The 27,966-nt window shown below is 46.3% G+C and overlaps 1 pseudogene across 1 annotated transcript in view; it reads left to right on the plus strand.

Moving 5' to 3' along the window:
• The window catches only part of LOC311098807 (YEATS domain-containing protein 2-like), a 75,680-nt pseudogene that overhangs the window by 39,987 nt on the left and 7,727 nt on the right, over positions 1-27,966 (plus strand). The window contains exons 16-19 of the transcript in view: positions 3,139-3,327; positions 21,337-21,686; positions 21,876-21,999; positions 25,107-25,178. The product of the transcript in view is annotated as a YEATS domain-containing protein 2-like (transcript). The remainder of the gene's footprint in view (positions 1-3,138; positions 3,328-21,336; positions 21,687-21,875; positions 22,000-25,106; positions 25,179-27,966) is intronic.

Raw genomic sequence — 27,966 nt, forward strand, 5'->3', positions numbered from 1 at the left:
TGTCTTTTATACAGGTAACAAACTGAGATTAGGAGCACTCCCTTTAAGAGTGTGCTCCTAATCTCAGCTCGTTACCTGTATAAAAGACACCTGGGAGCCAGAAATCTTTCTGAATGAGAGGGGGTCAAATACTTATTTCCCTCATTAAAATGCAAATCAATTTATACAAATTTTGACATGCGTTTTTCTGGATTTTTGTGTTGTTATTCTGTCTCTCACTGTTCAAATAAACCTACCATTAAAATTATAGACTGATCATTTCTTTGTCAGTGGGCAAATGTACAAAATCAGCAGGGGATGAAATACTTTTTTCCCTCACTGTATATACAGTATATATTGGTCCAGACAATTTTTAAGATTTGAACTTGTTTAAAATCTGAGAAAGAGAAGAAAAAAGCTGCTAAAATTAATCCATTGAATTTGCTTATATTGCATAGAAAGAGAGAGCGTGGATTTATTTAGATATTGTTTTTATATTTATATGTTGGTCTAGAAAATCTATATACCAAAAAGTATTAAAATCTGAACTTGTTTAAGATCTAAGAAAGATAGAAAATGTTGGGAAATGTTTCTCTCTCCTGTATCCATTGGATTTGCAAATACTGCATGTACTCTATGGGTGTGTGTGTGACAGAGAGTGCGTGGATTTCTTTCAATATTGTTTTCATATATACAGTACCAGTCAAAAGTTTGGACACACCTACTTATTCAAGGTATTTCTTTATTTGTACTATTTTCTACATTGTAGAATAATAGTGAAGACATCAAAACTATGAAATAACACATGGAATCATGTAGTAACCAAAAAAGTGTTAAACAAATCAAAATATATTTTAGATTTTAGATTCTTCGAAGTAGCCACCCTTTGCCTTGATGACAGCTGTGCACACTCTGGGCATTCTCTCAACCAGCTTCACCTGGAATGCTTTTCCAACAGTCTTGAAGGAGTTCCCACATATGCTGAGCACGTATTGGCTGCTTTTCCTTCACTCTACGGTCCAACTCATCCCAAACCATCTCAATTGGGTTGAGGTCGGGTGATTGTGGAGGCCAGGTCATCTGATGCAGCACTCCATCACTCACCTTCTTGGTAAAATAGCCCTTACACAGCCTGGAGGTGTGTTGGCTCATCGTCCTGTTGAAAAACAAATGATAGTCCCACTAAGTGCAAACCAGATGGGATGGCGTTTCGCTGCGGAATGCTGTGGTAGCCATGCTGGTTAAGTGCGCCTTTTAATTCTAAATACACAAATAAATGTATGCACGCATGACTGTAAGTCGCTTTGGATAAAAGCGTCTGCTAAATGGCATATTATATTATTATTATAAATATATCACTGACAGTGTCACCAGCAAAGCACCATCACACCTCTTCCTCCATGCTTCACGGTGGGAACCACACATGCAGAGATCATCCGTTCACCTACTCTGTGTCTCACAAAGACATGGCGGTTGGAACCACAAATCTCAAATTTGGACTCATCAGACCAAAGGACAGATTTCCACCGGTCTAATGTCCATTGCTGGTGTTTCTTGGCCCAAGCAAATCTCTTCTTCTTATTGGTGTCTTTTAGTAGTGTTTTTTTTAAGCAATTCGACCATGATGGCCTGATTCACGCAGTCTCCTCTGAACAGTTGATGTTGAGATGTGTCTGTTACTTGAACTCTGTGAAGCATTTATTTGGGCTGAAATTTCTGAGGCTGGTAACTCTAATGAACTTATTCTCTGCAGCAGAGGTAACTCTGGGTCTTCCTTTCCTGTGGCGGTCCTCATGAGAGCCTGTTTCAACATAGCACTTGATGGTTTTTACAACTGCACTTGAAGAAACTTCAAAGTTCTTGATATTTTCCGTATTGACTGACCTTCATGTCTTAAAGTGATGATGGACTGTCGTTTCTCTTTGCTTATTTGAGCTGTTCCTGCCATAATATGGACTTGGTATTTTACCAAATAGGGCTATCTTCTGTATACCCCCCTACCTTGTCACAACACAACTGATTGGCTCAAACGCATTAAGGAAAGAAATTCCACAAATTAACTTTTAAGAAGGCACACCTGTTAATTGAAATGCATTCCAGGTGACTACCTCATGAAGCTGGTTGAGAGAATGCCCAGAGTGTGCAAAGCTGTCATCAAGGCAAAGGGTGGCTACTTTGAAGAATCTGAAATATAAAATATATTTTGATTGTTTAACACTTTTTTGGTTACTACATGATTCCATATGTGTTATTTCATAGTTTTGATGTCTTCACTATTATTCTACAATGTAAAAAATAGTGAAAATAAAGAAAAACTATTGAATGAGTAGGTGTGTCCAAACTTTTGACTGGTACTGTATGTATATTGGTCCGGACAACCTGTATACAAACAAATTATTAAGATTTGAACATGTATTCACATGACTTGATTCGTGAAATGTGTAAAAAACTGTAAACCCTTGTGTCTAAAGACTAAATATAGTACGGTACAGAAACGGCTGTAGTTCACAAATTACAATGAGTTTAATCATATATTTGGCATATTTAGGCTTAGAACAGGTCAAATAACAATACTACATGCTTTCGAACAATGTAATTCAGAAATGTGTTTAGAAATACATATTCTGAAGTCATTTGAATGATTTTTTTCAAATGTTCTGTAAATCCCAGCTTTGATTGACACAGGAAGTAGAAAATGACAATGTTAAAACGTCCATGTGGCCTAGACACTTGTACTACACCAAATGTCATGCATTTATACCAAACAGAATTTGTTCAGTGGCGCATTTTAATATTGTACTAAATATAGTTAAAGGACGTGAATGTGTTAATGCTCATAACGCTTACAAAGGCTTTTGAGTGCAGGCTAGATCTGCTGTATAGAATGTCACGCTAAAGTGCAGGACAGATCTGCCTCGTATGGGTCAGCCAGAATGATCAGAGAAACACTCTTAAGATCTCTGAATGTCGTGCTGGGGTACTTGTGGAATATACTATTGAACTATTGTCTCACAATTCAGTGCACTTCCCTTATAAAAATGTGAGAGACTCGACTGTGAAATTCCTATATACAGTATTTGCAATGTACTTGCAATGTACAAGATAAGTGCAATAAAGTTGTATCTAATTTCTTTGTATGGACTTTGTGTTGATTGACAGGCGCTGGGCGGGTCCAAAGGGTCCCAGGTGAAGCTGTCTGATGGCTCGGTGAAGACGGTAACCACGGCGACAGCGGCCCACCTGTCCAAGTCGGGCACGACTAAACTTAGGATGGCGGGCGGAGTCATCACAGCTGCTAGCTTCACCCCCAGCGCTGTCACCATCGCCATGGCAACTGCTAGTCAACAGGTGAGTGGGAGGAGTTTGGGTTATTTGGGGTTACCTCCCCAAATAGACCCTGTATTGGAACTACATATTGGAACTACATTCTCTGGTCCTTTATGGCAGAGGTTCCCAAACTTTTTCACTCTCGGGGGCCCACTTCCATCATTGTGGAACACCCCCCCCCCCCCATGGCACAAACTGTTCACACCCCTCTTGTAGGCGGAGAGAACGTTTTGCAGGTTTAAAGCTTATTTCCTGCAATTCCCTTATACATTTTGTCATGTGGTGGATACTTTTTTTGGTGCCATTTTAAAGGTAATTTCCTGGAATTCTACACATTTTGCCATGTCTTATCTGAGCGACTCAAACATTACAACAAAATCAATGGGCTTAAAAACCTAGCTAAAAAACATTAGCTGACATGGGCTAGTTGATCTGGACATTTCTGACAAGTTATAAATAGCTCTCTAAGGTCTGCAATGACTGACATGACAAGAGGAAAACTGCTGATGCACTACCCAATTTTTTTATTGCACATTCTACTATTGCATTCTACTATTACAACGTTCAAATGTTCCGACCCCTCGGGGGCGCCCCACAGTTTGGGAACCACTGCTTTATTGAACCAAGAAGCCTCTCTTCCGTGCCTGATCCCCTTTTTGCAACGCTGCTCTTCCAGAACTGTTAATTGGAATGTTAGTGTCTTGCCAGAGAGAAATGTGTTCCTTTGTTTCAGCTAGAACTCCCTAAACCCACTGGCCTAGCCTGATCAGTCTGCCTCTTAATTAGAATTAATTGGATTTATCAGTGGAGCTGCAGAAGGGGAGCACAGGGCAGCGGACCCTAACATGTTATGAAACTAGAGAGGTGTAGTCCCTGTAGTCTGTATCATTATGAGTTATGAAACTAGAGGTGTAGTGCCTGTAGTCTGTATCATTATGAGTTATGAAACTAGAGGTGTAGTCCCTGTAGTCTGTATCATTATGAGTTATGAAACTAGAGGTGTAGTGCCTGTAGTCTGTATCATTATGAGTTATGAAACTAGAGGTGTAGTCCCTGTAGTCTGTATCATTATGAGTTATGAAACTAGAGAGGTGTAGTGCCTGTAGTCTGTATCATTATGAGTTATGAAACTAGAGGTGTAGTGCCTGTAGTCTGTATCATTATGAGTTATGAAACTAGAGGTGTAGTCCCTGTAGTCTGTATCATTATGAGTTATGAAACTAGAGGTGTAGTGCCTGTAGTCTGTATCATTATGAGTTATGAAACTAGAGAGGTGTAGTCCCTGTAGTCTGTATCATTATGAGTTATGAAACTAGAGGTGTAGTCCCTGTAGTCTGTATCATTATGAGTTATGAAACTAGAGGTGTAGTCCCTGTAGTCTGTATCATTATGAGTTATGAAACTAGAGGTGTAGTGCCTGTAGTCTGTATCATTATGAGTTATGAAACAAAGAGAGGTGTAGTCCCTGTAGTCTGTATCATTATGAGTTATGAAACTAGAGAGGTGTAGTCCCTGTAGTCTGTATCATTATATCTCTCTCCTTAAGAGGGTGCTTTGTCAGTGTGTGTGTATATCTACTATAGAGTGTGCAAAGCTGTCATCAAGGCAAAGGGTGACTATTTGAAGAATCTCAAATATATTTTGATTTGTTTAACACTTTTTTGGTTACCACATTTACATTTACATTTTCGTCATTTAGCAGACGCTCTTATCCATAGCGACTTACAAATTGGTGCATTCACCTTATGATAGCCAGTGGGACAACCACTTTACAATATATATATATATATACTTTTTTTGGGGGGGGGGGTTAGGGGGAGGGTAGAAGGATTACTTTTATCCTATCCCAGGTATTCCTTAAAGAGGTGGGGTTTCAAGTGTCTCCGGAAGGTGGTGAGTGACTCCGCTGTCCTGGCGTCGTGAGGGAGCTTGTTCCACCATTGGGGTGCCAGAGCAGCGAACAGTTTTGACTGGGCTGAGCGGGAACTGTGCTTCCGCAGAGGTATGGGGGCCAGCAGGCCAGAGGTGGATGAACGCAGTGCCCTCGTTTGGGTGTAGGGACTGATCAGAGCCTGAAGGTACGGAGGTGCCGTTCCCCTCACAGCTCCGTAGGCAAGCACCATGGTCTTGTAGCAGATGTGGGCTTCAACTGGAAGCCAGTGGAGTGTGCGGAGGAGCGGGGTGGCGTGAGAGAACTTGGGAAGGTTGAACACCAGACGGGCTGCAGCGTTCTGGATGAGTTGTAGGGGTTTAATGGCACAGGCAGGGAGCCCAGCCAACAGCGAGTTGCAGTAATCCAGACGGGAGATGACAAGTGCCTGGACTAGGACCTGTGCCGCTTCCTGTGTAAGGTAGGGTCGTACTCTGCGAATGTTGTAGGGCATGAACCTACAGGATCGGGTCACCACTTTGATGTTAGTGGAGAACGACAGGGTGTTGTCCAGGGTCACGCCAAGGTTCTTTGCACTCTGGGAGGAGGACACAACGGAGTTGTCAACCGTGATGGCGAGATCATGGAGCGGGCAGTCCTTCCCCGGGAGGAAGAGCAGCTCTGTCTTGCCGAGGTTCAGCTTGAGGTGGTGATCCGTCATCCACATTGATATGTCTGCCAGACATGCAGAGATGCGATTCGCCACCTGGTTATCAGAAGGGGGAAAGGAGAAGATTAATTGTGTGTCGTCTGCGTAGCAATGATAGGAGAGACCATGTGAGGATATGACAGAGCCAAGTGACTTGGTGTATAGAGAGAATAGGAGAGGGCCTAGAACTGAGCCCTGGGGGACACCAGTGGTGAGAGCATTTACATATTACATTTACATTTTAGTCATTTAGCAGACGCTCTTAACCAGAGCGACTTACAGGAGCAATTAGGGTTAAGTGCCTTGCTCAAGGGCACATTAACGTCATTTAGCAGACGCTCTTAGCCAGAGCGACTCACAAATTGGTGCGTTCACCCTATAGCCAGTGGGATAACCACTTTACAATTTGGGGGGGGGGGGGGGGGTTAGAAGGAATACTTTATCCTATCCCAGGTATTCCTTAAAGAGGTGGGGTTTCAAATGTCTCCGGAAGGTGGTGAGTGACTCCGCTGTCCTGGCGTCGTGAGGGAGCTTGTTCCACCATTGGGGTGCCAGAGCAGCGAACAGTTTTGACTGGGCTGAGCGGGAGCTATGCTTCCGCAGAGGAAGGGGAGCCAGCAGGCCAGAGGTGGATGAACGCAATGTCCTCGTTTGGGTGTAGGGACTGATCAGAGCCTGAAGGTACAGAGGTGCCGTTCCCCTCACTGCTCCATAGGCAAGCACCATGGTCTTGTAGCGGATGCGAGCTTCAACTGGAAGCCAGTGGAGTGTGCGGAGGAGGGGGGTGACGTGAGAGAACTTGGGAAGGTTGAACACCAGACGGGCTGCGGCATTCTGGATGAGTTGTAGGGGTTTAATGGCACAGGCAGGGATTCCAGCCAACAGCGAGTTGCAGTAGTCCAGACGGGAGATGACAAGTGCCTGGACCAGGACCTGCGCCGCTTCCTGTGTAAGGCAGGGTCGCACACTCCGAATGTTGTAGAGCATGAACCTGCAGGAGCGGGTCACCGCCTTGATGTTGGCGGAGAACGACAGGGTGTTGTCCAGGGTCACGCCTAGGCTCTTCGCACTCTGGGAGGAGGACACAGCGGAGTTGTCAACCGTGATGGCGAGATCATGGAACGGGCAGTCCTTCCCCGGGAGGAAGAGCAGCTCCGTCTTGCCAGGGTTCAGCTTGAGGTGGTGATCCGTCATCCATACTGATATGTCTGCCAGACATGCAGAGATGCGATTCGCCACCTGGTTATCAGAAGGGGGAAAGGAGAAGATTAGTTGTGTATCGTCAGCGTAGCAATGATAGGAAAGGCCATGTGAGGATATGACAGAGCCAAGTGACTTGGTGTATAGGGAGAAAAGGAGAGGGCCCAGAACCGATCCCTGGGGGACACCAGTGGTGAGAGCACGTGGTGCGGAGACAGCTTCCCGCCACGCCACTTGGTAGGAGCGACCGGTCAGGTAGGACGCAATCCAGGAGTGAGCCGCGCCGGAGATGCCCATCTCGGAGAGGGTGGAGAGGAGGATCTGATGGTTCACAGTATCAAAGGCAGCAGACAGGTCTAGAAGGACAAGAGCAGAGGAGAGAGAGTTAGCTTTAGCAGTGCGGAGAGTCTCCGTGACACAGAGAAGAGCAGTCTCAGTTGAATGACCAGTCCTGAAACCTGATTGGTTTGGATCAAGAAGGTCATTCTGAGAGAGATAGCAAGAGAGTTGGCTAAAGACGGCACGCTCAATAGTTTTGGAAAGAAAAGAAAGAAGGGATACTGGTCTGTAGTTGTTGACATCAGTGGGGTCGAGTGTTGGTTTTTTGAGAAGGGGAGTAACTCTCGCTCTCTTGAAGACGGAAGGGACATGGCCAGCGGTCAAGGATGAGTTGATCAGCGAGGTGAGGTAGGGGAGAAGGTCACCGGAGATGGTCTGGAGAAGGGAGGAGGGGATGGGGTCAAGCGGGCAGGTTGTTGGGCGGCCTGCAGTCACAAGTCGCAGGATTTTATCTGGAGAGAGAGGGGAGAAAGAAGTCAAAGCATAGGGTAGGGCAGTGTGAGCAGGACCAGCAGTGTCATTAGACTTAACAAACGAGGATCGGATGTCGTCAACCTTCTTTTCAAAGTGGTTGACGAAGTCATCCACAGAGAGAGAGGAGGGGGGGGGGGGGGGGGGAGGATTCAGGAGGGAGGAAAATGTGGCAAAGAGCTTCCTAGGGTTAGAGGCAGATGCTTGGAATTTAGAGTGGTAGAAGGTGGCCTTAGCAGCAGAAACAGATGAAGAAAATGTAGAGAGGAGGGAGTGAAAAGATGCCAGGTCGGCAGGGAGTTTAGTTTTCTTCCATTTCCGCTCCGCTGCCCGGAGCTCTGTTCTGTGAGCTCGCAATGAGTCATCAAGCCACGGAGCTGGAGGGGAGGACCGAGCCGGCCGGGAGGATAGGGGACACAGAGAGTCAAAGGATGCAGAAAGGGAGGAGAGGAGGGTTGAGGAGGCAGAATCAGGAGATTGGAGGGAGAAGGATTGAGCAGAGGGAAGAGATGATAGGATGGAAGAGGAGAGAGTAGTGGGAGAGAGAGAGCGAAGGTTGCGGCGGCGCATTACCATCTGTGTAGGGGCAGAGTGAGTAGTGTGGGAGGAGAGTGAGAGAGAAAAGGAAACAAAGTAGTGGTCGGAGACATGGAGGGGAGTTGCAGTGAGATTAGTAGAGGAGCAGCATCTAGTGAAGATGAGGTCAAGCGTATTGCCTGCCTTGTGAGTAGGGGGGGACGGTGAGAGGGTGAGGTCAAAAGAGGAGAGGAGTGGAAAGAAGGAGGCAGAGAGAAATGAGTCAAATGTGGACATAGGGAGGTTGAAATCCCCCAAAACTGTGAGGGGTGAGCCATCCTCAGGGAAGGAACTTATCAAGGCGTCAAGCTCATTGATGAACTCTCCAAGGGAACCTGGAGGGCGATAGATGACAAGGATATTAAGCTTAAATGGGCTAGTGACTGTGACAGCATGGAATTCAAATGAGGAGATAGACAGATGGGTTAGGGGAAAAATTGAGAATGTCCACTTGGGAGAAATGAGGATTCCTGTACCACCACCCCTCTGACCAGATGCTCTCGGGGTATGCGAGAACACATGGTCAGACGAGGAGAGAGCAGTAGGAGTAGCGGTGTTTTCAGTGGTGATCCATGTTTCCGTCAGCGCCAGGAAGTCGAGGGACTGGAGGTTGGCATAGGCTGGGATGAAGTCAGCTTTGTTGGCAGCAGAACGGCAGTTCCAGAGGCTGCCTGCGACCTGGAACTCCACGTGGGTGGTGCGTGCAGGGACCACCAGGTTGGAGAGGCAGCAGCCACGCGGTGTGGTGCGTTTGTGTAGCCTGTGCAGAGAGGAGAGAACAGGGATAGGCAGAGGCATAGTTGACAGGCTGTAGCAAATGGCTACAAAAATGCAGAGGAGATCGGAATGAAATGGACTAAGCATCTGGGAGCGGAGAGAGCAGGGCCTCCCTCACCAAAAACTTCTACCTCAGAAACTAAAATTGTTTCACTGAACCACCCGAACAAAAAACTCTCCCAACTTCCGCCTTTGGAAATCAGAATTGTTGTGAACCACAGCGGTTCAATGTTTAAAGGAATAGACTCAACCCACTTTGTTCAGCTAGCCAACTATGACACCATAGCCAACTAGCAGACTAGCATCCAATAACAATAACACACCGTTTAGCACCAACACTTGGTCACAACAAACCACCAATAATATGATAACACACTAAACAGATCATTCGTGTCTGTGTCAAGTTCCTTTCATGACGCAGCAATGATTAGACGTTGGCTAGCTAGGACAAGTATATTGTGGTTAGCTACTACAGTACAGCCAGCTGGTCATGTTGGGTAGCTAGCAATGGCCACTGTGTTGACTCTGTTTGAAGAACGGCTAGCTAGCTAGCTTCGTGCTACAGCCGGCACGGCCGAGGACACTGCCAAGACACAGTAACTACCCACAACAACCCACGAAGCCTAGCTATGACGCCGTAGCCAACCTGCAAGCTAGCATCCATTAACACACAACTTAGCATCAACACCTGGCCACAACAAACTGCCAAGAGTGTGTCAGCACACCAAACAGACAATTCAAGTCCGTGTCGAGTTCCCTTCACAACGCAGCAAAAAATAAAATAAAAAATTAAACGTTGGAACCAGCTCTCCAGCGTTGCTAATCGTTACCAGTAGCTACCCGCTAGCTAGCTAGCCTCGTGCCTCGATACTAACCTACAACTACCCACGGAAACCTACAATAACAACAACACCAACCTACAATAAATACAATACCTAACTACAGCTAACTACCTACCTACGATCTAATACATGGTTAAGCAAAAGTTAAACGTTGGCTAGGACTACATTACCATTGGAACCAGCTCTCCAGCGTTGCTAATCGTTACCTGTAGGTACCCGCTAGCTAGCTAGCCTCGTGCCTCGATACCAACCCACAATTACCCACGGAAACCTACAATAACAACAATACTAACCTACAGTAAATACAATACCTAACTACAGCTAACTACCTACCTACGATCTAATACATGGTTAAGCAAAAGTTAAACGTTGGCTAGGACTACATTACCATTGGAACCAGCTCTCTACACAAGTGCTGCCCTGCCTTCTGCCTGCCTTCTTGTCTCCGCACATGGTGCGGAGACAGATTCTCGCCACGCCACCTGGTAGGAGCGACCTGTGAGGTAAGACGCAATCCAAGAGTGAGCCGCGCCGGAGATGCCCAACTCGGAGAGGGTGAAGAGGAGGATCTGATGGTTCACAGTATCAAAGCCAGCAGATAGGTCTAGAAGGATGAGAGCAGAGGAGAGAGAGTTAGCTTTAGCAGTGCGGAGAGCCTCCGTGACACAGAGAAGAGCAGTCTCAGTTGAATGACCAGTCTTGAAACCTGACTGGTTTGGATCAAGAAGGTAATTCTGAGAGAGATAGCAGGAGAGTTGGCTAGAGACGGCACGCTCAAGAGTTTTGGAGAGAAAAGAAAGAAGGGATACTGGTCTGTAGTTGTTGACATCGGAGGGATCGAGTGTAGGTTTATTGAGAAGGGGTGCAACTATCACTCTCTTGAAGACGGAAGGACATAGCCAGTGGTCAAGGATGAGTTGATGAGCGAGGTGAGGTAAGGGAGAAGGTCTCTGGAAATGGTCTGGAGAAGAGAGGAGGGGATAGGGTCAAGCGGGCAGGTTGTTGGGCGGCCAGCCGTCACAAGTCGCAAAATGTCATCTGGAGAGAGAGGGGAGAAAGAAGTCAAAGCATAGGGTAGGGCAGTGTGAGCAGCACCAGCGGTGTCATTTGACTTAATAAATGAGGATCGGATGTCATCAACCTTCTTTTCAGAATGGTTGACGAAGTCATCCACAGAGAGGGAGGAGGGAGGAGGAGGAGGATACAGCAGGGAGGAGAAGGTGGCAAAGAGCTTCCTAGGGTTAGAGGCAGAGGCTTGAAATTTAGAGTGGTAGAAAGTGGCTTTAGCAGCAGAAACAGCGGAAGAAAATGTAGAGAGGAGGGAGTCTAATTTTCCTCTCGGCTGCCCGGAGCCCTGTTCTGTGAGCTCGCAATGAGTCGTCAAGCCACGGAGCAGGAGTGGAGGACCGAGCCGGCCGGGAGGATAGGGGACATAGAGAGTTAAAAGATGCAGAAAGGGAGGAGAGGAGGGTTGAGGAGGCAGAATCAGGAGATTGGAGTGAGAAGGATTGTGCAGAGGGAAGAGATGATAGGATGGAAGAGGAGAGAGTAGCGGGAGAGAGAGAGCGAAGGTCGCGACGGCGCATTACCATCTGGGTAGGGGCAGAGTGAGTAGTGTTGGAGGAGAGCGAGAGAGAAAAGGATACAAAGTAGTGGTCGGAGATTTGGAGGGGAGTTGCAGTGAGATTAGTAGAAGAACAGCATCTAGTAAAGATGAGTTCAAGCGTATTGCCTGCCTTGTGAGTAGGGGGAGACAGTGAGAGGGTGAGGTCAAAGAGGAGAGGAGTGGAAAGAAGGAGGCAGAGAGAAATGAGTCAAAGGTAGACGTAGGGAGGTTAAAGTCACCCAGAACTGTGAGGGGTGAGCCATCCTCAGGAAAGGAACTTATCAAGGCATCAAGCTCATTGGTGAACTCTCCAAGGGAACCTGGAGGGCGATAAATGATAAGGATGTTAAGCTTGAATGGGCTAGTGACTGTGACAGCATGGAATTCAAATGTGGAGATAGAGAGATGGGTCAGGGGAGAAAAAGAGAATGTCCACTTGGGAGAGATGAGGATTCCTGTGCCACCACCCCGCTGACCAGATGCTCTCGGGGTATGCGAGAACACATGGTCAGGCGAGGAGAGAGCAGTAGGAGTAGCAGTGTTTTCTGTGGTAATCCATGTTTCCGTCAGCGCCAAGAAGTCGAGGGACTGGAGGGTAGCATAGGCTGAGATGAACTCTGCCTTGTTGGCCGCAGAACGGCAGTTCCAGAGGCTGCCAGAGACCTGGAACTCCACGTGGGTTGTGCGTGCAGGGACCATCAGGTTAGAGAGGCAGCAGCCTGTGCGGAGAGGAGAGAACAGGGATAGACAGACACATAGTTGACAGGCTACAGAAAAGGCTACACTAATGCAAAGGAGATCGGAATGAAATTAACTAAACATCTGGGGAAGCGAGGCCTCCCTCACTAACCTTTCACTGAAACACTCAAATACAACTCTTCCTACTTCCAGTTTAGAAATTATAATTGCTGTAATCTACAGTAGTTCAATGTTTCCAGGAATAGACTAACTTAGTTTATTCAGCTAGCTAACTTGGTACAGTATTCTTCTGTGAAAACTGCCAAGGGCACCGTATCCTATGACGCCATAGCTAACTAGCATGCTAGCATCCAATAACACACGGTTTAGCACCAATACTTAGTTACAACAAACTACCAATGGATCATTCATGTCTGTGTCTAGTTCCTTTCATAACGCAGAAGTAATTAAACGATGGCTAGCTAGCACAAAGTCAGTCATGCTAGCTACACAAGTGGACTACACATCTCGAATGTTCAGAAAGTGAAGCTTACGTTGCAAAATTCTCATTGACTAAAATGATACAGTACTGCTAGCTGGTAATGTTGGCTAGCTAGCAGTGGCTGCGGTGTTGACTGTTTGAAAATGTAGCTGGCTAGCTAACCTCGATAGTTTCTCTATACTACACCTTTGTCTTTGATACCAAGACAACTATGTAGCTAGCTAACTTTACACTAATCAAATCGTTCCGTTGAAATGTATTTAGTTGCTACAGTACTGCTAGCTGGTATAGTTGGCCAGCTAGCAGTGGCTGCGGAGTTGACTTAGTATGGAAAACGGCGTCGCTGCGAACGAATGTAGCTGGCTAACATTATACTAATCAAATCAAATAGTTCCGTTGTAATATATTTGGTTGCTACAGTACTGCTAGCTGGTAAGGTTGGCTAGCTAGCAGTGGCTGCGGTGTTGACTGCTAGCTGGTAAAGTTGGCTATAACTACCTACAATAACTACCTAGATAAACTATCTACAATACCTACAATATCTACCTACAATAATTACAGGTACTCTTAAGCGTGAAATAACATTGGAAACAACTATCCACAGTTGCTAACAGTTACCAAATTACAAGTAGCTACCCGCTAGCTAGCTAGCTTTATTGGTCCAGGTAGTGGGTTAGCTAGCTAGCCTCGTGCTTCACCGGGTTCAGCCGAATACACTACAATACTTACCTACAATAACTACCTACAATAACTACCTGGATAAACTACCTACAATACCTAACTACAATACCTACCTACAATCTAAATGCATGGTTTAAGCTTTACTCGACACATATAAAGAAGAAGCCAAGCTTACCTCCCCGCTTAGAGGAACACAACCTCACCCCATTGCTCCTTCCATATGTGGTATTTCAAATAAAATAAAATAAAATTTTATTGGCCACATGCGCCGTATACAACAGGTGCAGACATTACAGTGAAATACTTACTTACAGCCCTTAACCAACAGTGCATTTATTTAAAAAAAATAAGTAAAATAAAACAACAACAAAAAAGTGTTCAGAAAAAAAGAGCAGAAGTAAAACAAAATAACAGTAGGGAGGCTATATATACAGGGGGGTACCAGTGCAGAGTCAATGTGCGGGGGCACCGGCTAGTTGAGGTAGTTGAAGTAATATGTACATGTGGGTAGAGTTAAAGTGTCTATGCATAAGTAATTAACAGAGTAGCAGCAGCGTAAAAAGATGGGATGGGGGGGCAGTGTAAATAGTCCGGGTAGCCATGATTAGCTGTTCAGGAGTCTTATGGCTTGGGGGTAGAAGCTGTTGAGAAGTCTTTTGGGCCTAAACTTGGCTCTCCGGTACCGCTTGCCGTAGTGCAGGTTATCTTAGTGTCCTTGGGCACGGGGACTATGGTGGTCTGCTTGAAACATGTTGGTATTACAGACTCAGTCAGGGACATGTTGAAAATGTCAGTGAAGACACTTGCCAGTTGGTCAGCACATGCTCGGAGTACACGTCCTGGTAATCCGTCCGGCCCTGCGGCCTTGTGAATGTTGACCTGCTTAAAAGTCTTACTCACATCGGCTACGGAGAGCGTGATCACATAGTCATCCAGAACAGCTTGTGCTCTCATGCATGCTTCAGTGTTGCTTGCCTCGAAGCGAGCATAGAAGTGGTTTAGCTCGTCTGGTAGGCTTGTGTCACTGGGAAGCTCGCGGCTGTGCTTCCCTTTGTAGTCTGTAATAGTTTTCAAGCCCTGCCACATCCGACGAGCGTCAGAGCCGGTGTAGTACGATTCAATCTTAGTCCTGTATTGACTCTTTGCCTGTTTGATGGTTCGTCGGAGGGCATAGCGGGATTTCTTATAAGCGCCCGGGTTAGAGTCCCGCTCCTTGAAAGCGGCAGCTCTACCCTTTAGCTCAGTGCGGATGTTTCCTGTAATCCATGGCTTCTGGTTGGGGTATGTACGTACAGTCACTGTTGGGACGACATCATCGATGCACTTATTGATGAAGCCAGTGACTGATGTGGTGTACTCCTCAATGCTATCTGAAGAATCCCGGAACATGTTCCAGTCTGTGCTAGCAAAACAGTCCTGTAGCTTAGCATCTGCGTCATCTGACCACTTTTTTATTAACCGAGTCACTGGTGCTTCCTGCTTTAGTTTTTGCTTATAAGCAGGAATCAGGAGGATAGAGTTATGGTCAGATTTGCCAAATGGAGGGCGAGGGAGAGCTTTGTATGCGTCTCTGTGTGTGGAGTAAAGGTGGTCTAGAGTTTTTTTTCCTCTGGTTGCACATTTAACATGCTGGTAGAAATTAGGTAGTTTAATTTAAGTTTCCCTGCATTAAAGTCCCCGGCCACTAGGAGCGCTGCCTCTGGATGAGCGTTTTCCTGTTGATTTATGGCCTTATACAGCTCATTCAGTGCAATCTTAATGCCAACATTGGTTTGTGGTGGTAAATAGACAGCTATGAAAAATATAGATGAAAACTCTCTTGGTAAATAGTGTGGTCTACAGCTTATCATAAGATACTCTACCTCAGGCGAGCAAAACCTAGATACTTTTGTGCACCAGCTGTTGTTTACAAATATACACAGACTGCCACCCCTTGTCTTCTACTCCTGAGTGGCGCAGTGGTCTAAGGCACTGCATCGCAGTGCTAACTGTGCCACTAGAGATCCTGGTTCGAATCCAGGCTCTGTCGCAGCCGGCCGCGACCGGGAGACTCATGGGCGGCGCACAATTGGCCCAGCGTCGTCCAGGGTAGGGGAGGGAATGGCCGGCAGGGATGTAGCTCAGTTGATAGAGCATGGCGTTTGCAACGCCAGGGTTGTGGGTTTGATTCCCACAGGGGGCCAGTATAAAAAAAATAAAATAATAAAATAATAATAATGTATTCACTAACTGTAAGTCGCTCTGGATAAGAGCGTCTGCTAAATGACTAAAATGTAAAAAAAATGTTACCGGAGTCAGCCGTTCTATCCTGCCGATGTAGCGTATAGCCCGCTAGCTGTATGTTATCCATGTCGTCGTTCAGCCACGACTCTGTGAAACATAAGATATTACAGTTTTTAATGTCCCGTTGGTAGGATAACCGTAATCTTAGGTCATCCAATTTATTTTCCAATGATTTAAGATTGGCTAATAGGATTGATGGGAGCGGCAGTTTACTCGCTCGCTGTCGGATCCTTACAAGGCACCCCGACCTACGTCCGCGATATCTCCGTCTCTTCCTCATGCGAATGACAGGGATTTGGGCCTTGTCGGGTGTCTGTAGGATATCCTTCGCGGCCGCCTCGTTGAAGAAAAATTATTCGTCCAATACGAGGTGAGTAATCGCTGTCCTGATATCCAGAAGCTCTTTTTGGTTATAAGAGACGATGGCAGAAACATTATGTACAAAATAAATTACAAATAACGCGGAAAAACACACATAATAGTACAATTGGTTAGAGAGCTGTAAAACGGCAGCCATCTTCTCCGGCGCCATTCTTGGATTGTTTTGATGTCTTCACTATTACTCTAAAATGTAGAAAATAGTAAAAATAAAGAAAAACCCTTGAATGAGTAGGTGTTCTAAAACTTTTGACCGGTAGTGTATATACAGTGCATTCGAAAGTATTCAGACCCCTTGACTTTTTCCACATTTTGTTTCGCTACAGCCTTATTCTGAAATGGTTTAAATAAATACAAATCCTCATCAGTCTACACACAATACCCTATAATGACAAAGCGAAAACAGGTTTCTATACATTTTTGCAAATTTATGAAAAATAAAAAGCAGAAATACCTTACTTACATAAGTAATCAGACCCTTTGCTATGAGACTCGAAATTGAGCTCAGGTGCATCCTGTTTCCATTGATCATCCTTGAGATATTTCTACAACTTGATTGGAGTCCACCTGTGGTAAACTCAATTGATTGGACATGATTTGGAAAGGCACACACCTGTCTATATAAGGTCCCACAGTTGACAGTGCATGTCAGAGCAAAAACCAAGCCATGAGGTCGAAGGAATTGTCCGTATAGCTCTGAGACAGGATTGTGTCAAGGCACAGATCTGTGGAAGGGTACCAAAACATTTCTGCAGCATTGAAGGTCCCCGAGAACACAGTGGCCTCCATCATTCTGAAATGGAAGAAGTTTGGAACCACCAAGACTCTTCCTAGAGCTGGCCGCCTGGCCAAACTGAGCAATCGGGGGAGATGGGCCTTGGTCAAGGAGGTGACCAAGAACCCGATGGTCACTCTGACAGAGCTCCAGAGTTTCTCTGTGGAGATGGGAGAACCTTCCATCTCTGCAGCACTCCACCAATCAGGCCTTTATTGTAGAGTAGCCAGACAGAAACCACTCCTCAGTAAAAAGCACATGACAGCCCGCTTGGAGTTTGTCAAAAGGCACCTAAAGGACTCTCAGACCATGAGAAACAAGATTCTCTGGTCTGATGAAACCAAGATTGAACTCTTTGGCCTGAATGCCAAAGAGTTCTGGAGGAAACCTGGCACCATCCCTTCGGTAAAGCATGGTGGTGGCAGCATCATGCTGTAGGGATGTTTTTCAGCGGCAGGGACTGGGAGACTAGTCAGAATCGAGGGAAGGATTAATGGAGCAAAGTAAAGAGAGATCCTTGATGAAAACCTGCTCCAGAGTGCTTAGGACCTCAGACTGGGGCGAAGTTCCACCTTCCAACAGGACAACGACCCTAAGCACACAGCCAAGACAATGCAGGAGTGGCTTCGGGTCAAGTCTCTGAATGTCCTTGAGTGGCCCAGCCAGAGGCCGGACTTGAACCCGATCGAACATCTCTGGAGAGACCTGAAAATAGCTGTGCAGCGACACTCCCCATCCAACCTGACAGAGCTTGAGAGGATCTGTAGAGAAGAATGGGAGAAACTCCCCAAATACAGGTGTGCCAAGCATGTAGCGTCATACCCAAGAAGACTCGAGGTTGTAATTGCTGCCAAAGGTGCTTCAACAAAGTACTGAGTAAAGGGTCTGAATAATTATGTACATTTGATATTTAAGTTTTATTTGCACACATTACTAAAAACCTGTTTTTGCTTTGGGGTATTGTATGTAGATTGATGATGGAAAAAAACAATTTAATCCATTTTAAAATAAGGCTGTAACGTAACAAAATGTGGAAAAAGTCAAGGGGTCTGAATACTTTCCGAATGCACTGTATATACACAAAAGTATGTGGACTCCCGAGCAAACAGCCATGCAATCTCCATAGACAAACATTGGCAGTAGAATGGCCTTACTGAAGAACTCAGTAACTTTCAACGTGTCACCGGCATAGGATGCCACCTTTCCAACAAGTCAGTTCGGAAAATGTATGCCCTGCTAGAGCTGCCCCAGTCAACTGTAAGTGCTGTTATTGTGAAGTGTAAATGTCTAGGAGCAACAACGGCACAGAACGGGACCGCCAAGTGCTGAAACTTGTAAAAATCGTCTGTTCTCAGTTGCAACACTCACTACCGAGTTCTAAACTGCCTCTGGAAGCAACGTCAGCACAATAACTGTTTGTCGGCAGCTTCATGAAATGGGTTTCCATGGCAGAGCAGCCGCACACAAGCCTATGATCGCCAATGCGCAATGCCAAGCATCGGCTGGAGTGGTGTAAAGCTTGCCGCCATTGGACTCTGGAGCAGTGGAAACGCGTTCTCTGGAGTGATGAATCGTGCTTCACCATCTGGCAGTCCGTCGGACGAATCTGGGTTTGGCGGATGCCAGGAGAACGCTACCTGCCCCAGTGCATAGTGCCAACTGTAAAATTGGGTGGAGGTGGAATAATGGTCTGGGGCTGTTTTTCATGGTTCGGGCTAGGCTCCTTAGTTCCAGTGTAGGGAAATCTTAACACTACAGCATACAATTACATTCTAGATGATTCTGTTCTTCCAACTTTGTTGTCATGGTCGGTTTCTGCCTGAGTTGCCTGTTTTCTGTCCTGGAGTCTTTTTTTCCTGAGTTTCCTGAACGCACCCTGTCTGGTTGCCGGGCGACGAAGCAAGGCGGGAGATCTCTCCATTACCCGCACCTGCATCTCATCAGCTATCTGCATACCTGGTTCTGATCATCACCTCTCCACTTCATAAGCTCTGACCTGACATCCATTCCCTGCCGGATCGTTAGCCATGAACAGTATGTTGTGCCTGCGTATCAGCCTCAGATTACTAAAGTTAGTTTTGCTGTTCTGTTACTTTTTGCTTGCTGTGAACTCACCTTCGTTTCCTCTGTCTACAGTTACTCTCCCGGAATATTCACTCCACCTCTGCCTGGTCGTCTGTGGCTTCAGAAACATCATTGGATCTGCCCATTCACTCCCACCAACTCACCTCCACTGCCAGCTCCGTCACCTGGATTCTCCTGCTTCCACATTTAAGTCTTTAAATAAATACTCACCTTCATTCTACTCACCTTGTCCTGGTCTGCTTCTGGGTTCCGCTTTAGAGAATCGTGACATTTGTGGCAACATTTTGGGGAAGGCCCTTTCCTATTTCAGCATTACAATGCCCCCATGCACAAAGCGAGGTCCGTACAGAAATGGTTTGTCGAGAACTTGACTGGCCTGCACAGAGCCCTGACCTCAACCCCATCAAACACCTTTAGGATGAATTGGAACGCAGACTGCGAGCCAGGCCTAATTGCCCAACATCAGTGCCCGACCTCACTAATGCTCTTGTGGCTGAATGGAAGCAAGTCCCCGCAGCAATGTTCCAACATCTAGTGGAAAGCCTTCCCAGAAGAGTGGAGGCTGTTATAGCAGCAAAGGGGGGACCAACTCCATATTAATGCCCCTGATTTTGGAACGAGAGGTTCGACAAGCAGATGTCCACATATTTTTGGTAAAGCAGTGTGTGTATGTATATAAACTCAGCAAAAAAAGAAACGTCCCTTTTTCAGGACCATGTCTTTCAAAGATAATTCGTAAAAATCCAAATAACTTCACAGATCTTTATTGTAAAGGGTTTAAACACTGTTTCCCATGCTTGTTCAATGAAGCATAAACAATTAATGAACATGCACCTGTGGAACGTTCGTTAAGACACTAACAGCTTACAGACGGTAGGCAATTAAGGTCACTGTTATGAAAACTTAGGACACTAAAGAGGCCTTTCTACTGACTCTGAAGAACACCAAAAGAAAGATGCCCAGGGTCCCTGCTCATCTGCGTGAACGTGCCTTAGGCATGCTGCAAGGAGGCATGAGGACTGCAATAAATTGCAATGTCCGTACTGTGAGACGCCTAAGACAGCGCTACAGGGAGACAGGACGTACAGCTGATCATCCTCGCAGTGGCAGACCACGTGTAACAACACCTGCACAGGATCAGTACATCCGAACATCACACCTGTGGGACAGGTACAGGATGGCAACAACAACTGCCGAGTTACACCAAGAACACACAATCCCTCCATCAGTGCTCAGACTGTCCGCAATAGGCTGAGAGAGGCTGCACTGAGGGCTTGTAGACCTGTTGTAAGGCAGGTCCTCACCAGACATCAATGGCAACAACGTCACCTATGGGCACAAACCCACCGTCGCTGGACCAGACAGGACTGGCAAAAAGTACTCTTCACTGACGAGTCACGGTTTTGTCTCACCAGGGGTGATGGTCGGATTTGCGTTTATTGTCGAAGGAATGAGCGTTACACCGAGGCCTGTACTCTGGAGCGGGATCGATTTGGATGTGGAGGGTCCGTCATGGTCTGGGGCGGTGTGTCACAGCATCATCGGACTGAGCTTGTTGTCATTGCAGGCAATCTTAACGCTGTGCGTTACAGGGAAGACATCCTCATCCCTCATGTGGTACCCTTCCTGCAGGCTCATCCTGACATGACCCGCCAGCATGACAATGCCACCAGCCATACTGCTCGTTCTGTGTGTGATTTCCTGCAAGACAGGAATGTCAGTGTTCTGCCATGGCCAGCGAAGAGCCCGGATCTCAATCCCATTGAGCACGTCTGGGACCTGTTGGATCGGAGGGTGAGGGCTAGGGCCATTCCCCCCAGAAATGTCTGGGAACTTGCAGGTGCCTTGGTGGAAGAGTGGGGTAACATCTCACAGCAAGAACTGGCAAATCTGGTGCAGTCCATGTGGAGGAGATGCACAGCAGTACTTAATGCAGCTGCTGGCCACACCAGATATTGACTGTTACTTTTGATTTTGACCCCCCTTTTGTTCAGGGACACATTATTCAATTTCTGTTAGTCACATGTCTGTGGAACTTGTTCAGTTTATTTCTCAGTTGTTGAATCTTGTTATGTTCATACATATATTTACACATGTTAAGTTTTCTGAAAATAAACGTTTCTTTTTTTTGCTGAGTTTATATATATATAATTATACACAGACTGAAAACATGGTGAAATTCAAGGCTGTAAAACGGTGTGCGTTGTCTGTGTCAGTACACCTCCACTAATAACAGCTGTTTGTTTGGTTCCAGGTAGTGGAGGGGGTCCGGTCAGGCCAAATCTGTGTCCCACTCTGTCCTGGTAGCAGCCAGCCAGGCTGCAGTCATCAAGGCTGCAAAGAACGTCATGGCAACTGCCATTACCATGGCAAAGAGCGCCACCAGTTTGGTAACCATGACGAAGGGCGCCGCGGCAACTGTCACCTTGGGAAAGGGTCCCAACACCTCTTAACACCATTGCCAACATGCATGTTATCAGCATGGCCAAAGGGGCGGGGTCTACGGTAGTGGGCGTGCCCAAGAGCGCAAGCATGACATTGATCAGCGCGGCCTCACTGGTCAGTGGGATGGCGGCAGGGGGAGGGAAGACTGCTGCTACTCTATCAGGTAGGATGATAATACCTCTTATGTTGTTTGAGAAAGTGGATTGCTGCTGTTTTGAGACAGGTCTCAATTTTTAATCTCAGTGGGATCACCTGTATAAATAAAGCATCGTTTTAGAATAGATAGATGATGTAAGTGGCCAAATTCCCGTTCCAGGCTAAGTGTTGTCTCTTGTACTCTCGTCTTGTCTAGGTATGCTGAAGAACCACTCTGGCGGTTCCCACTCTCAGCAGACAGTGCTGACCTTTCCTGCCAACCAGCTCAAACAGATGGGGGTGGGCACGGTCACAGACCATAGTGATGCCCGTCAACAAAGGTAAGAGTCCGTCCCTCCCTCATATTGGTCAATCATTCCATAATCTATCAATCGATCCATCAGACAATCCAGTGTTTTTCCTGAAATAATGTATTTTTCAGACAGTTATCACAAAGGCCCCCAAAGCATATGACTCTTATCCAGAGTGACTTACAGGAGCAATTAGGGTTAAGTGCCTTGCTCAAGGGCATATCGAAAGATTTTTCACCTAGTCTGCTATGGGATTCGAACCAGCGACCTTTCGGTTACTGGCCCAATGGTCTTAACCGCTAGCTTACCTGTCCATTATATAAACAGACTCACAGCAGCCCCTGAGGACTGGAGAGCAGAATCTATATATATAACCCCTAGACTAGTCTGTGTGCTGTGGGATTCTACCTATTACCAAGATCCAGATAAAGAACATGAGGTGAGCTGGGAGACAGAGAGATGAGCTTCAATGGGCTGGGGATTTAGTTAGTGCAGTTGGAGAGAGAGAGGAGCAGGGCTATTGCAATATTAAAATTCCTCTTTCTCTCTCACACACACACACACACGTTTTTGAATAATACAAGTTCTAAATATGCTTTGAGTAGTTCATGACCCTAGGATGGCAACACATAAATTATAAGTGATTTCAATGGGGCTTTCTCCATTCTAATAGTTTTATACTGTTCAATCCAACGTCAAATATAGAATAGTTATGCACGCTCAAGTTGTCCGTTTTTTTGTCTTATCTTCAAAGTTTTAGACATGTTGTGTAAATCAAATGATACAAACCCCCAAAAAATCAATTTTAATTCCAGGTTGTAAGGCAACAAAATAGGAAAAATGCCAAGGGGGGTGAATACTTTCGCAAGCCACTGTAAATCAATAAAACAATATATGTGTCACGATCGTCTATGAAGTAGGACCAAAGCGCAGCGTTGGTAGCGAACATATTGACTTTAATGCAATACACGAGAATACAAAACAAAACACGATCATGAAGTCCTCAGTGACAACGACTGAACATAGAACAAAAACCCACAACCCCAAGGTGAACAATGACAGTTTAAATATGGCTCCCAATCAGAGATAACGAGCCGACAGCTGACACTCGTTACCACTGATTGGGAGTCACTGGACCAAACAATGAAACAACCAATAAGAGAGAGAGGAGCAGGGCTATTGCAATATTAAAATTCCTCTTTCTCTCTCACACACACACACACACGTTTTTGAATAATACAAGTTCTAAATATGCTTTGAGTAGTTCATGACCCTAGGATGGCACTCTGCCAACCTACTGCACTCCTCTAACCCGTACTCCTTATAATATTATTATATTATACAATAACAACCCAACTAATCCCCAAACACAACAAAAATGAACACACCCTGGCTCAATAATACAAAGTCCCGGAGCCAGAGCGTGACAGTACCCCCCCCTAAAGGCGCGGACTGCGACCGCGCCTCAAAGAACCCAAATAGGGGAGGGCTGGGTGGGTGTTGCTCCTCGGAGGCGGCTCCGGCTCTGGCTCCGGGCTTGACCACCATCCTACATCCATCCCCCCGTAATGGCCCCGGTCCGATCCCACCCAGCTGGCTGGATCCGGACTGATGACGCGCACCCCTAGCTTGGCGCGTGAGGCAGGGACGGACCGGACCTGGCTGACGATACGCATCCTCGGCTTGGTGCGTGGAGCCGGAACGGACCTCCTCAGGCTGACGACTCGCCTCCCTGGCTTGGTGCGCGTAGCAGGAATAGGCTGAACCAGGTTGACGACTCGCCCCCTTGGTTTGGTGCGAGTAGCCGGAACGAGCTGACCCAGGTTGACGACTCGCACCCTTAGCCTGGTGCGAGTGGCAGGAACAGTCCGGGTTGGGCCGGCGACGCACACCGTAGTTTTGATGCGTGGAGCAGGAACCGGCCGGGCTGGGCTGGCGACGCACCCCTTTGGCTTGGTGCGTAGAGCAGGGACAGGCCGGGCTGGGCTGGCGACGCGCACCATTGGCTTGGTGCGGGGAGCAGGGACAGGTCGAGCTGGCCTAGCGACGCACACCGTTGGCTTGGTGTGGGGAGCAGGCACGGGCCGGACAGGGCCGACGAAACGCACCACAGACTTGGTGCAGGGAGCAGGAACAGACCGAGTCGGGCTGGCGGCGCGCACCACAGGCTCCATGCGAGGAACAGGAACAGACAGGACCGCACTGAGGACACACACCCCTGGCCCTACACGGGGATCAGGAACGGGCCGGACCGGACTGGTAACACACCCCAGTACCCTTCGCCGTGCCTCCACACCTTCCTTCCCCTTCGTGACCAGTGGCCCCCTTAACCTGGCGGCCTTTTCTGCCAACCTACTGCACTCCTCTAACCCGTACTCCTGCTGCCCCGACGTCGTGAGCCCCCCCCTAAAAATTTTCTGGGGGTCTCTCCTCTCCGTGGACCAGGCCTCTATAGTCCTCTCCCAACCTTCGCTCTTCTGTCTCCACCACTCGTCATCCAACTCCTGGAAACGCTGCTTGGTCTCGTTGTGGTGGGTTTTTCTGTCACGATCGTCTATGAAGTAGGACCAAAGCGCAGCGTTGGTAGCGAACATATTGACTTTAATGCAATACACGAGAATACAAAACAAAACACGATCATGAAGTCCTCAGTGACAACGACTGAACATAGAACAAAAACCCACAACCCCAAGGTGAAAACAGACAGTATAAATATGGCTCCCAATCAGAGATAACGAGCCGACAGCTGACACTCGTTACCACTGATTGGGAGTCACTGGACCAAACAATGAAACAACCAATAACAACCCAACTAATCCCCAAACACAACAAAAATGAACACACCCTGGCTCAATAATACAAAGTCCCGGAGCCAGAGCGTGACAATATGCTATGAAAAGGACTGGCCATTGGCTAACAACAAAGCACCAAACATTAGCATATCAGCTCTGCATATCAGCTCGAGCATAGCTATAATAAACTGGGCTATTGCATGTTGTTTTTGGCACGACATTCAGATCTATAGGTTTTTCCAGTGTGCTTGTCTGTTGTGTGTGGTGTAATGTGGCTGTGATGTGTTAGGATTGACCCATTGGTTGTTGACCTCTGACCCTCTCTCTCCTGGCTGCTCAGCACAGAACACATAGAGACCTTCATGCAGCTGCTCACGGCCGTGGTGAAGACATTCCCCCTCATCGTACCAGAGAAGAGTAAGCTCCCTTCTTCATTTATCCTCGTTCTCACTACTGATTCTCTTTACAGGCATTATTCTTAGGGCTTATTCTCACTGAATACAGTTATCGGGAGGTAATTCCTATTTACATAATATGTACATACACTTTGCAATTCACATTAGCAACGGGATTGTCACGAGCCGAGAGAGGGTTCGGTTGACGTTCTTGCGTCGCTGCTCAAAAGTACCGTAAATATCACAGTAGCCAACAGCCAGGAGGCTAAGCATTGCAAGCTATTCTACTAGCTAGTTAGATACTAGCTAACTTTAAGCAAGCAACTCTTCATGCCTCACTCTTAATTATATTACACTCTTAATTAATGCAAGAAAACCCTATTACCTTCTTAACTATTGCAAGAAAACCATATTACATTATTAACTATTGCAAGAAAACCATATTAGACTCTTGAATAACGCAACAATTCACAAGCATGTGCAGACAATTAAGGGTTAATTTTCTCGTCTGTACACTCCTTACAGTCTAGTTTCAAGAGAAGAGCACAGAGTTACTGCTAGCTAAAGCTAACAACTGGTCTTCATCAAGTAATGAACGATTACCCAGCTGATACCAATATACAAGTACATTAGGCCTACCTTACAACAGTACAACAAACCAGGCTTCATTTTGATCAATATCATGCAAATCATTAGACTACATGTGGTAAAAGCTAATTGCGACTGAAAACGTGGGTATAATTCACCAGGGATTGGACATGAGCTGTTTTATATGGAGGCCCATATAAAAAATTAAATACATATAGATGATACAAATACAGTGGGGAGAACAAGTATTTGATACACTGCCAATTTTGCAGGTTTTCCTACTTACAAAGCATGTAGAGGTCTGTAATTTTTTATCATAGGTACACTTCAACTGTGAGAGACGGAATCTAAAACAAAAATCCAGAAAATCACATTGTATTATTTTTAAGTAATACATTTGCATTTTATTACATGACATAAGAATTTGATCACCTACCAACCAGTAAGAATTCCGGCTCTCACAGACCTGTTAGTTTTTCTTTAAGAAGCCCTCCTGTTTTCCACTCATTACCTGTATTAACTGCACCTGTTTGAACTCGTTACCTGTATAAAAGACACCTGTCCACACACTCAATCAAACAGACTCCAACCTCTCCACAATGGCCAAGACCAGAGAGCTGTGTAAGGACATCAGGGATAAAAGTGTAGACCTGCACAAGGCTGGGATGGGCTACAGGACAATAGGCAAGCAGCTTGGTGAGAAGGCAACAACTGTTGGCGCAATTATTAGAAAATGGAAGAAGTTCAAGATGACGGTCAATCACCCTCGGTCTGGGGCTCCATGCCAGATCTCACCTCATGGGGCATCAATGATCATGAGGAAGGTGAGGGATCAGCCCAGAACTACACGGCAGGACCTGGTCAATGACCTGAAGAGAGCTGGGACCACAGTCTCAAAGAAAACCATTAGTAACACACTACGCCGTCATGGATTAAAGTCCTGCAGCACACGCAAGGTCCCCCTGCTCAAGCCAGCGCATGTCCAGGCCCGTCTGAAGTTTGCCAATGACCATCTGGATGATCCAGAGGAGGAATGGGAGAAGGTCATGTGGTCTGATGAGACAAAAATAGAGCTTTTTGGTCTAAACTCCACTCGCCGTGTTTGGAGGAAGAAGAAGGATGAGTACAACCCCAAGAACACCATCCCAACCGTGAAGCATAGAGGTGGAAACATCATTCTTTGGGGATGCTTTTCTGCAAAGGGGACAGGACGACTGCACCGTATTGAGGAGAGGATGGATGGGGCCATGTATCGCGAGATCTTGGCCAACAACCTCCTTCCCTCAGTAAGAGCATTGAAGATGGGTCGTGGCTGGGTCTTCTAGCATGACAACGACCCGAAACACACAGCCAGGGCAACTAAGGAGTGGCTCCGTAAGAAGCATCTCAAGGTCCTGGAGTGGCCTAGCCAGCCTCCAGACCTGAACCCAATAGAACATCTTTGGAGGGAGCTGAAAGTCCGTATTGCCCAGCGACAGCCCTGAAACCTGAAGGATCTGGAGAAGGTCTGTATGGAGGAGTGGGCCAAAATCCCTGCTGCAGTGTGTGCAAACCTGGTCAAGACCTACAGGAAACGTATGATCTCTGTAATTGCAAACAAAGGTTTCTGTACCAAATATTAAGTTTTACTTTTCTGATATATCAAATACAAATTAATTACTTAAAAATCATACAATGTGATTTTCTGGATTTTTGTTTTAGATTCCGTCTCTCACAGTTGAAGTGTACCTATGATAAAAATGACACAAAATCGGCAGTGTATCAAATACTTGTTCTCCCCACTGTAGGTTATGTTTCTTAATTTGTAGCATTTTGTGGCAATTTCCATCTATCCACATTGCAGAGATCATCACAGCAGGGTCGTCGGCAAACATGGGCAAGCTGGCATTTGCCCCAGCACTTTTCGATTTGGTTTATAAAAAGATATTGGCACAAAAGCGTTGGAAAGAGGGACAAAGTACTGTTGTTTAGATTCGTTTCATGATTTGTTTGACAATATGTTTTATTTAATTTTTATCCCCAGGATTTTTTTTTTACCCATATGAACTGATTAGAAAAATCTGGTCCCATCATAGCCCATATAAAATAGTTTTTTAAATTTTTTTACACCTAATTGATTACTATGTCATACCCAGAGTTGTATTTGGTTAGGCTAGCCTACCAGATCAGGAAAACTCTGGGCCCCACGAAAACTTTTCCCCCCCACCACTCTGGGACCTGTG

The sequence above is a fragment of the Coregonus lavaretus genome (assembly GCF_964263955.1).
Source record: "Coregonus lavaretus genome assembly, chromosome: 23".
Lineage (NCBI taxonomy): Eukaryota > Metazoa > Chordata > Actinopteri > Salmoniformes > Salmonidae > Coregonus > Coregonus lavaretus.